The sequence below is a fragment of the Acinonyx jubatus genome, chromosome D1 (assembly GCF_027475565.1).
Source record: "Acinonyx jubatus isolate Ajub_Pintada_27869175 chromosome D1, VMU_Ajub_asm_v1.0, whole genome shotgun sequence".
Classification (NCBI taxonomy): domain Eukaryota; kingdom Metazoa; phylum Chordata; class Mammalia; order Carnivora; family Felidae; genus Acinonyx; species Acinonyx jubatus.
The window spans coordinates 47,752,408-47,763,236 of record NC_069390.1 but is presented as its reverse complement, the minus strand read 5'-3'; positions in this window follow the sequence as shown (position 1 = coordinate 47,763,236).

The window sequence follows — 10,829 nt, the reverse complement described above, 5'->3', positions numbered from 1 at the left end:
TTCATGAGGCTACTGGACCCTTATCCTGACAGATGTTATTTTGCAAGGGTGTTTATGAGGCTCCCTCGTGACCAGATGAACAAGACCATTGCTATTTCAGCAAACCTGTTTTCCGATGAACATACACTCCTGCTGGATGGTGTCAGGACGTGGTGGCTTGAGTGTTTTATAATTTTTTTTAATGTTTACTTATTTTTGTGACAGAGAGAGACAGAGCATGAGTGGAGGAGGGCAGAGAGACACACACACACACATAGAATCCAAAGCAGGCTCCAGGCTCCAAGCTATCAGCACAGAGCCTGACACAGGGCTCGAACTCACCAGCTGTGAGATCATGACCTGAACTGAAGTCAGACACCCAACCAACTGACTGAGCCACCCAGGTGCCCCAGTTTAAGTGTTTTAGATACCATCTTTGCCCCTCCTGTTGTGTTTGGTGACTAGCATGCTGTCAAGAAAATACAGCAGGGCTTCTATGAACTTAAAAAGAGCATTTCAAAACACTATATTAGCTTTTTGTCCCTTCAGTCTGTTTTTCCTAGAACAAATGTAATCTCAGTCTCTACACATTTTGTTTAAAATAGTTCTTCTGGTGAGTCACCTAAAGTTAAGCTGCAGATATGGTATTGCTTTAGTCATGTCAAGCTTGAAATGTTAGCCAAGTTCTAGTAACTACTCATGGGGGGAGCTCGTTGTATGCTCTTGTATGTGTTTTGGGGAAAGATCCAAGAATATCCAGAGACAAAGATAGGCCTGAGATGAGCCAGTCAGTATTATGCATCTCAGAATGGGCTGCAAGAGCTTCTGAAGCATAAGGAATGGTTTCAACTGGCTCAGAAACTCCTCATGGCCCAAGACACATGAAGGTTCTGCCCATCATCCACTAGTCCCCACCCCAACAAGTGGACAGAAACTTGGGGAAATCACCAAGAGACCATGCAGAGGGGTCAGAGGACTTTGCAGATGCTCTGAGGAAGAAAGTAAAGCTTTAAAGAGAACAACATGCTATGACTTTAAAGGTCATTATCTAGTTCACACTTACATCAGACTCTAAATATTGTCAGAAAATGGATAAGTTTGCCAGGACCAGGAACAGAAAAATCACTCAAAAGAGACCACAGAACTCTTTAAGGTTAGTGCAGCCGCCGCAGGCCACGATCCTCAAACCTGATGCTGCCTTGTGAGAGACTTCAACAGGAAGGAGAAACATCAGCTGCTTAAAGGAAAATTTATGCTTGCTGACCCTCAAAACTTGTAAAAGGCTTTCAAGCCACATGAGTGCATGCAACCTTGTCTATCCTTCTTCCACCAAGTGGAAGTGGGGTTGGAAGGGGAGACTTGCACTCCTTACATAAAGTCCCTGTCAGACACCAGCTGTACTATGGCCTATGAATGCTCTGCCCTTCTCCCTTCCCAGGGTACAGATTGGTGTCCAGTTAGCACTGAGCAGTAGCTATCAGCTTTACCCTCCTGCTGGCCCCACCCTCTGTTGGCCAAATCCAGGTCACCTCCTGCCAGGCAGCTGCTGGGTGAAAGTCCAGAACAGCTTTCCCGAATAAACAAGTCAAAGAAAGGCAGTTCCCAGCAGTGGTTGGGGCTGTGCTCCAGAAGTCTATTTGCAAATCTGTCCTTTGGAACTTGGAAGATATTTGCAGGAGGAGCAATGTTATGCATTGTGGCAGGGTTTCCAGGCTAGACCACAGCCTCGTTTAACCAGGTTAAATGGATTTAACCCAGAATGGACTTGGAAGGCAGTGCTCTAGAACTTTTCATCATGGGCAATAGATTTGCAATCTGTCTTCAGTTTATAGATGTTTGATAAGCTAGGCATAGTACCAGCTGATGTCCCCACATTCAAAGCTGCCTCAGATTTGTGGGGTAGGTTGATTCAGTGACTCCTGAGTGCCAACACAGTGGCTGAGATCTTTACAATCTCATGAAGCCCCTGCTCCCCTTTCCCACCTCTATGCTTAAGGCTGAAGGTGAAGGATGACTATTCCAGTTTTTCATTAGTTTCATCCCTCAAGGTATCCTGGTGTTGGGCCAGACAGGGATGGGTGAGAATCTTGGCTCCCTTACTTACAAAGTTCCATAGGTTCTCTGAGGTTCAGTTTCTTCTTAGCAAAACTGATGTAGTGTGTACCTATGAGAGCCTTGGGGTTGCTTCTCCAGTATCTGTTCTGCTTCTCTTGGTAACTACCATGACTTTTGTTAGGGTATTCACATCTCTGCCCAACAGACTACTCCATTATTGAAGGCTCAGGCCTAATACACTTCCATTTTGCAGCTGTAATGGTGAGTGCGGCCTAATTCAGGCCAATGAGCTTGCCAAAGTTTACTGGTTACTTCCAGGAGAAAAATAAATAACGTTCCCTGTCTCCCGCTAGATAAGAGTGGGGGATATATGTGGTTCCAGTAGCAACAGAAAGCCACTCTGAGACTGCAACAGGGGCCAGCCCTAAATGGAAGCTCTTATTGCGGCTGGTAGAGTGGAAAGATATTTTTGTTATTGTTGTTGTTTTAAATTTGTTTATTTATTTTGAGAGAGAGAGAGAGAGAGAGAGCAGGGGAGGGGCAAAGAGAGAGAATCCCAAGCAGGCTCTACACTGTCAGCACAGAGCCTGATGTGGGGCTGGAACCCAGGAACTGTGAAATCATGACTTGAGCCAACTAAGAGTCAGACATTTAACCGACTGAGCCACCAAGAAGCTCCTGGAGTGGAGAGATGCTAAACAGGACTACTGAAAGAAGTTGCTGAACTCCTAAATCAACCCACCCTGAAGTCTGTTCCACTTCTATTGTTTCTAGTGTGTAAACCAATAATCCCTATCACCTGATGCCATTTTGAGTAGAGCTTTCTGTTCTTGCAGTTGGAAGATATGTTAACCAAGACATCACAGCATAGTTGTTTTTTTTTTTTTTTACCACAGATATTAAATGAGATAAAGCATTCACAGTGTTGAACACAAAGTCTGACTTATAGATGTGATACGCACACCTCTAGCCCAAGGGCATTAGTTGGATAGACCATAGTTTCTCAGGCCTTTGTTGAGGGTAAGGAAGAAGAAGTTCTGGCTCAGCAGATCCTCGGCATCTTGCCTGGACTGGGAGGTGGCCCTGCTGGACTGGTTCTAGTTATAGGATCAACTCTTTTGGAGGGAGTAGGTTCTGTAAGCCTGGGATTCCCTCAGCCCCTGGGCAGGTATGTGCACTGAAGAGGGTTTTGGGACAAAGAGAAAAGAAAAGAAAGAACCATGATTTGTTGGAGCAATAGCAAAAAAGACCCATCTTTGGGGTCAGGGTTAATCTCTTTACTTCTTTCTCTCCTCCTTTTCCTACTTACCTCCTTACACTTTTGCACACTCCCAATTCTCAGGCCTGGAGAACATGGGAAGCCAGAGTTGGGAGGGATTGCTGGTAAGGGAGGGGAGGCATTTATAGAGAGTAGCAGGGATCTCAATTTTCAAACTAAATGGTGGATTTAGACTCCTATAGGAGTTTGGCAAGGTTGGTGCCTTAGGGTCTTTACAGGAAGAATAAGAATCTAGGCAGGGCAGCTGGTTCAAGGACAAAGGTTGTGTTGTGACTGTAGTAGGAGGGAGGAGTCATTTGGAGCACACATTGTGGTTGTAAGTCAGATTTCTGGTCATTTCATCATCCCCAGATTTAGGCCTGAGTCCCTACGGAGAGGAGGCTGCAATAAACGAATAAGTCAACACAAAGCTGGCATGACTGAAATCTGTGTAAGAAACCTGGTTCATGTGACATCAGTGCTTTGTAACCTTGCTACGTCAGAAGAGTAGACCTCATTATCCCATTTTAGCACACTGCTTTTGGGGGGTGTGAGAACCCAGGATGGAACAGGAATATGAGAAAATACTTCTTCACAAAAATGGGTTAAGGATGCCTTGTTCCAACAGTGAAATGAGTGCCTACAAGTGAAAATAGACTCCAGTGTGATCTGACTAGAACAGGATTGACCTGTCAGCCTCTTATCTGCACACTAGATTTATGACTGTGGTCAAGAATTGCCCTGGCCTCTGTTTTTATCAGCCACATTCCATTAATGCCTCATAATGAATCCGTGGTCAATAAAAAACCCAGTTGTTTTTTTTTTTTTTACATGAATTACCGCCAAGACAAGAATCCCCATGAATTTGTACTGTTGGTGTTTTGAAACTAAATACAAAACTTAGCAATGATTCTTGTTGAACTTCACGCTGTTCAGATTATTTTGCATCATGCTTCTTTTAGCTCTTAGCTATTACTCTGAATTTTGTGCTTATCTTCTTCACTGAAGTCATAGATAAAAATGTTGACGAGGGCAGGGTATATGAAGAGTAACTGTGACTTTGCATGGGAAACTTCCTGCTGGTGGACAACCAGTTATTTATCAACCTGCTGTGTATATGGCTATTCAAGCAGCTGCAAAGCCGTGTCACAACACTGTTACACCACTCACCTTCCCGCTCTTATCCATCACTGGATCGTGAAACACTCTGTCTAATGTCTAATACCTTGCGCGTGGTAGGCCCTCCACAAATGTTTGTTGAATTAAATGGAATTCCCTGAATTATCAGCATAATAACCATATAAAAACAGGGAAAAAAAAAAACAGAGAAAAGAGGTATGATTAATTGAGGAGACATTTGGCTTCCTAGGGTCCTATATAATCCTTTTCATTGTCTTAAATCAGAATAGAAAAATGTCACACACGATAGAAAAATAAAATGCAGACTATCATGGACAATAATCATTGTGCCAGTTATTACCATTATTAATACATATTATTTTTTTTTCTTTAAAAAACATAATCACATGAAACTTCATTTTCATTAATCTATTCTGGCCACCTTTCTATATCTGAGTAATAGAACTCTGTTATATGGCTCTCACTCCATTTTTTTAGTAGTTTAACAAATTCTCCAAGTTCTTTAGGTTCTGATTTCACAGTCATTTGTTTTTAAATTGTGGAGTTAATCCATTCTTCCTAAAGTATATTGAGCACCTACCATATGCCTGACCTTGGGTCAGAACTGTGAAGACTTAAAAAGAAAAATGGGCAAGGTCCTGGCCCTTCAGAGGAACGAGGTCCTATGTATTAAGGTATTAAGGGCTGCTTCAGAGGAGCATGCTGGGTCCTCTGGGGCCTTGTTGAAATGCAAAGAACTGTAACTGTCTCTGTGGGGGTTCCTTTGAGATTGGAATAGCAACCAGGAGACATTCAGGCAGCTCAGGGTCTCATCACAGCCTGAATTCTTCTGCCACTCTTAGACCTAGGACAGCCAAGACAGATGGGCTCTCTGCCTTCAGACAGCTCCTGTGCAGGAGTGTATGCTAAAAGAGGTACTTGCTCTGATTGAGGGCCCCATGCCCCTTTCCTATATTTGTGGTTGTTGGATAGGCTCAGGTTCCTAATCACAGAGACCCTAACAGAGGGAAGAAAGCAGAAATGAATTGTGGCAGGCTCTTAAGATGACCTCTATGAACTTTGCTTCTGGCATTCCCACCTTTGTGTAATCCCCTTTTTCTGAGCGTGGATGTAGCCTGTGACTTCTTTCTAACCAAGAGAATACAGCAAAAGTCGTGGAATGTACATGACTATTGATTATGTTGCATATGGTTTTCGTACATCTTGCTAACTGCTCTCTTGGCTTTGAGGAAGCAAATGGCCATGTTGGCCACACTCCGTGTGCCAAGAACCTGTGAGCAGCCTTTAAGAGCTAAGGTGGCCACTGGCTGACAAGCAGCATGAAACTGAAGCCTGGAATCCTACAGCCACAAGGAACTGAATTCTGCCAACTGAATTCTGAGTGAGTTTGGAGTAGATTGTTCTCTAGGCTAGCCTCAGATGAGAACAGAGCCCTGGCTGATGCTTAATTGCAGCTTTCTGAAGCCCTGAGCAGAGGGTCCAGTTAAGTCATGTCTGGTTTTTTGAACCATAGAAACTATGAGATAATAAGTATGTATTGTATTAAGCAGTTAAATTTGTGGTAATATTGGTAAGTAGCAACAGGTAGCTAATAAAGAAGGTCTCTTCTGCCTTCCTTAAGAACTGCAGGATAAAAAATGGCCAGAAGGTAGAGAGGTTGGAAAGGAAATTTAGTAACATTTACAAAGAGAAGAAAGTGACTTAATGATGAACTTTTACTGTGAAGCCCTGCCATGTTTATTTGTTCATTCGTTTGTTAAAGGATGTTAAATTGGAAGTATAGACAGACACATTGAGATACCTATATCTATATCTATCTATCTATCTATCTATCTATCTATCTATATTAGTCAGGTTTCAGGGAAGGATAGTGTTATAGACTAAATTGTGTCTCCCCCCAAATTCACATATCAAAACTCTAGACACAGTCACTACCTCAGAATGTGACAGTTTGGAGAGAGGGTCTTTAAAGAGACAGTTAAGTTAAAATGAGGATGATAGGGTGAGCCCCAATAAAATCTGACTGGTTTCCTTATAATAAGAGGAAATTAGGGGACAAAGAGAGACACCACGGGTGTATATGCAGAGAGGGGTGAGCATGTGAAGGGGCAGCAAGATATTGGCCACCTGCAGGCCAAGGAGAGAGGTTTCAGGAGACACTAACCCTGCTAACACCTTGATTTTGGACTTTCAGCATCCAGAATTGTGAGCAAATGTTTCTGTTTTTAAGCCACCCGGTTGTGGTATTTTGTTACAGTAGCCTGAGCAGACTAATATAGATACAGAAACTAGTCTAGATATTTTAAGCATGCAAGGATTTAGTGTAGGGAGTTAGGTGCTTTCCAAATCATTGGAAGAGCTGGCGTAGCTAGAGTTAGGGACTACCATCAGAACTAATGTGTTCAAGAATGGACGGCTGTGGCTGTGAGCTGGGATCACAGAGCTGATGCCTCTTCTGTCAACTCTGCCATGAGCATCACAGCTGCCTCTTAATACCCAGGAAAGTGGCAAGCAGCCACTGAAAAGCTGAGATCAGCTGTCCCTCTAGCTTTCTATACTCAGGTGCTAATGACCTTGATTGCCAAGACAAAATGGCAGTGGGGTGATGCTCTCCATCCTATTCATGTCTTCTTAGTCTCATTGGAGGACTCTTAATTGAACTTAGTATCCTGGCTGCAGGGGAACTGTTGTTTTAACTTTCTAGCCTCTGAGCATGGGAAGGCAGAAAGAAGGATGTGGGAAGGAATGTTGAAGCCTGGAGGCATATCCAGCACTATATGCTAGAGGTCAGAAGAGCAAAGCAAGTCCCAAGACAAATCAACCTATAGATATTCAAAGAAGAATATCTGAAGAAGAATACCTGAAACTGATAACAGAATTCATTGGGTTGCTCACCTACGTCAAAGGTATAAAATGCATGGAAAAGAGAGGATGTTTGTAAAGAGGATTTCTTTGGAAAAGCTATGCAGTTTGATCTCCACCTAATCTGTGTAACAGAACTGAATGCTTCTCCAGTCACTTCACATGGAAGGAAAGGAAGTCAACAGGACCACCCTGAGAGCTTGATATGGATCTCCTGCGGTTGTGGGCATGGGAGGGTTCATACTGTGCTTTGGTCTGCCTTGGAAAATGTAAACGGTGGAAATGGCCTGGGGAGCTGCTCAGACCATGATGGTAAAGGAGAGATGGTTGATCTGGACAGCTTGTTCTTCTAGAGTTTGTTGTGGCAGAGAATGTGTCATGTTTCAAGAGCTATGGAATGTCACAGGACAAATGAATTGGAAGAATTAGGGGAAACACTTGAGTCAAATCACTGAAGAGTTAGCTAAGCTGAGATCGGCAGAGTATGGCATTCCAGGCAGAGTGAACAGCATGTGCAAAGACTCAGAGGCACAGAAGGGCCTGGGATGTCAGTGGAAAAGTTAAATGTTCATTGTAGCTATGGTGTAATTTGGGTGTGTGTGCAAAGGAATACGAAAAATTGGCTTGGAAAAATGCCCTAAGCACATGTTGTGCTTCTGGGTTTAGCCTTTGTCCTTTAGGAACTAAGGAATTACTATAGAGTTTTTTCCTTTTAAATTAACATACTTTATTTTTTAGAACATTTTAGGTACACAGAAAAACTGAGCAGATACTACAGAGAGTTCCTGCATAGATCCACATAGTTTCCCTTATTATTAACATCTTACATTTAGCATAATATGTGTGTATGCATATTTTTTAAAAATTTATTTTTTAAACATTTTTTAAATGTTTATTTATTTATTTTGAGAGAGAGGGAGAGAGAAGGCACGAGCAGAAGAGAGACAGAGAGAGAGGGAGAGAGAATTCTAAGCAGGCTCTGTGCTGAGTGCAGAGCCTGACATGGGGCTTGATCTCACGAACCGTGTGATCATGACCTCAGCTGAAATCAAGAGTCAGACACTTAACAGACTGAGCCACCCAGGCGCCCCTAATTTATTTTTTTTAAGTAGTCTATAACCCAGACCGAAACTAGAACTCAAAACCCTGAGATCAAAAATTGCATGCTCTAATTACTGAGCCAGCCAGGCTCCCTAGCATGATATATTTATTACAATGAACTAATCTATACTGATACATTATTATTATTTTTAAAAAATTAAAAAAAATTTCTTATGTTTATTTTTTTTTGAGAGAGACAGAGTGTGAGCAGGGCAGGGGCAGAGAGAGAGGGAGACACAGAATCTGGAGCAGGCTCCAGGCTCTGAGCTGTCAGCACAGAGCTTGACACAGGACTCGAACTCTCGAGCCATGAGATCATGACCTGAGCTGAAGTCGGATGCTCAACGAACTGAGCCACCCAGGCACCCCATACTGATACCTTATTATTAATTAAAGTTCCTAGTTTATCAAGTTTGTTTAGTTTTTGCTTAGTGCCCGTCTTCTGTTCCAGGATCTCACATTACATTCAATCGACGTTTCCTTAGGCTTCTCTTGGCTATGACAATTTCTCAGATTTTCCTCTTCTTAATAACCTCAACAGTTTTGAGGAGTATGGTCAAGAATATTGTAGGATGCCCCCTACTGGAATTTGCCTGATGTTTTTCTCATGATCAGACTGGGATTATGGGTACAATGGGTTTTCAGTGTAATTTGATGTACGTTTTACCAAAGTGGTTTGAGGCCAGTATGAAGAGCGAATGACATAGAGTGTATTGAGTTGGTACACGTTCATTAGCAAGCCCTACAACGGCTTTCCATCACAATTATATATATTAGCATGTCTTACTCTTGAATATAACTTATACAGGATTCGGACCCAGCCTGCCTTTCTGACCTCATCTCCTGACACTCTCCTTGTGTTTATTCTGCAACCCCACTGGCTTTTGTTTCCATTTCTTGAAGTCACAATATTTGCTACCCTCAGGACATTGGAATGATTTGAATGACATTTGGTTTATAATCCAGATAGAAGGTGAGTTGGGTGTGAATTAGAGAAGAGAAAGATTGGAAAGCATGTATGGAAATAAGAGATAAAGAAAAGAGAAGATATGAGCATAGTTCTGAGATCTGTAGTTTGAACAACTTGATCACTAGACTTGACTAATCACTGAGATGGGGAATGCAGCAGTTTGGGGGGAACATCATGAGATCATGGTGACATACCAAGGTTGATTTGCTCGTGGGACATTGAGATGTTCTTATCCAGCAGGCAGTTGGAAATCATGAGTTTTAAATTCAGGAGGGAGGTTGGAATGAGAGTAACTGCCAAACAAGAGATCGTGGTGGGGGCTCTGATTATTAATTCAACTGGGATAAACCCAAGGGACATATTTGCAGTAATTCAAACCCTTGGCAACAAACAGTTTAATGTGAACATCAGGTCAGCAGAGAAATTAACTTTATTTTGGAGACTATCAAGCAAAAGAAGGCCAGGACTTTGGGGAGAATTTTGTGGTCATTCCACTCACCAGGCTTAGCCTAATGATTGCTTCTTTTCTACTGGAATAAAACTTTGGGTTTGAAAATGTTGCTGTATTAACTAATTAACATAGCCTCAGAAAAAGCAGCAGAGAGGTTTGGGGTTTGGATGGACTTCTATGAGTGTAAAATAGTGTGGTAGACAGGTCAGGTTATGATGAAATTTCTCCCAGGTATGTTATTTCCTTACAGTCTTTATACTACTATATTTACATTAAAAAATACAAAAGTAGTACATTCATGTTTTGTAGACATTGTAGGTTGGCTCACCCAATAACAATCTTAACTACCTTCTCCCTTGTCTTCTACCATAGAACCTTGAAAGCAATGCACACAAATTCCAAGACCTCATTACAACCTGAGATGGCCTTGAAATACAGTTTGGGTTAATGAGAAGTTCCCAGAAGTCCCTGAGGTAGACTTTCATTTCTCTTTTTATTCTATTTTTTAAACATTTTTATTCATTTTTTGAGAGACAGAGAGAAACAGAGCATGAGCAGAGGAGGTGCAGAAAGAGAGGGAGACACAGAATCCAAATCAGGCCTCAGGCTCTGAGCTGTCAGCACAGAGCCTGATGCAGAGCTCAAATTCATGAACCATGAGATCATGACCTGAACCGAAGTCAGACACTCAGCCGACTAAGCCACCCAGGTGCCCCTGTTTCAGTAATTTTTTAAACTCCCTGGGTGATTCCAATGTGTAGCTAAATTTGAAAACCAATGGTTAAAATCACTGTTTGTTAAAAATTAATTGTTTAATTAATTAATTTCATCATGATAAGTGTACTCTTTAATCTTCATCACCTCTTTCACCCATCCCCCCACAACCTCTTCTCTGGTGACCATCAGTTTGTTCTCTATAATTAAGAGTCTGTTTCTTGGTTTCCCTCTCTCTCTTTTTCCCTTTGCTCATTTGTTTTGTTTCTTAAATTCCACATGAGTGAAATCATATGGTA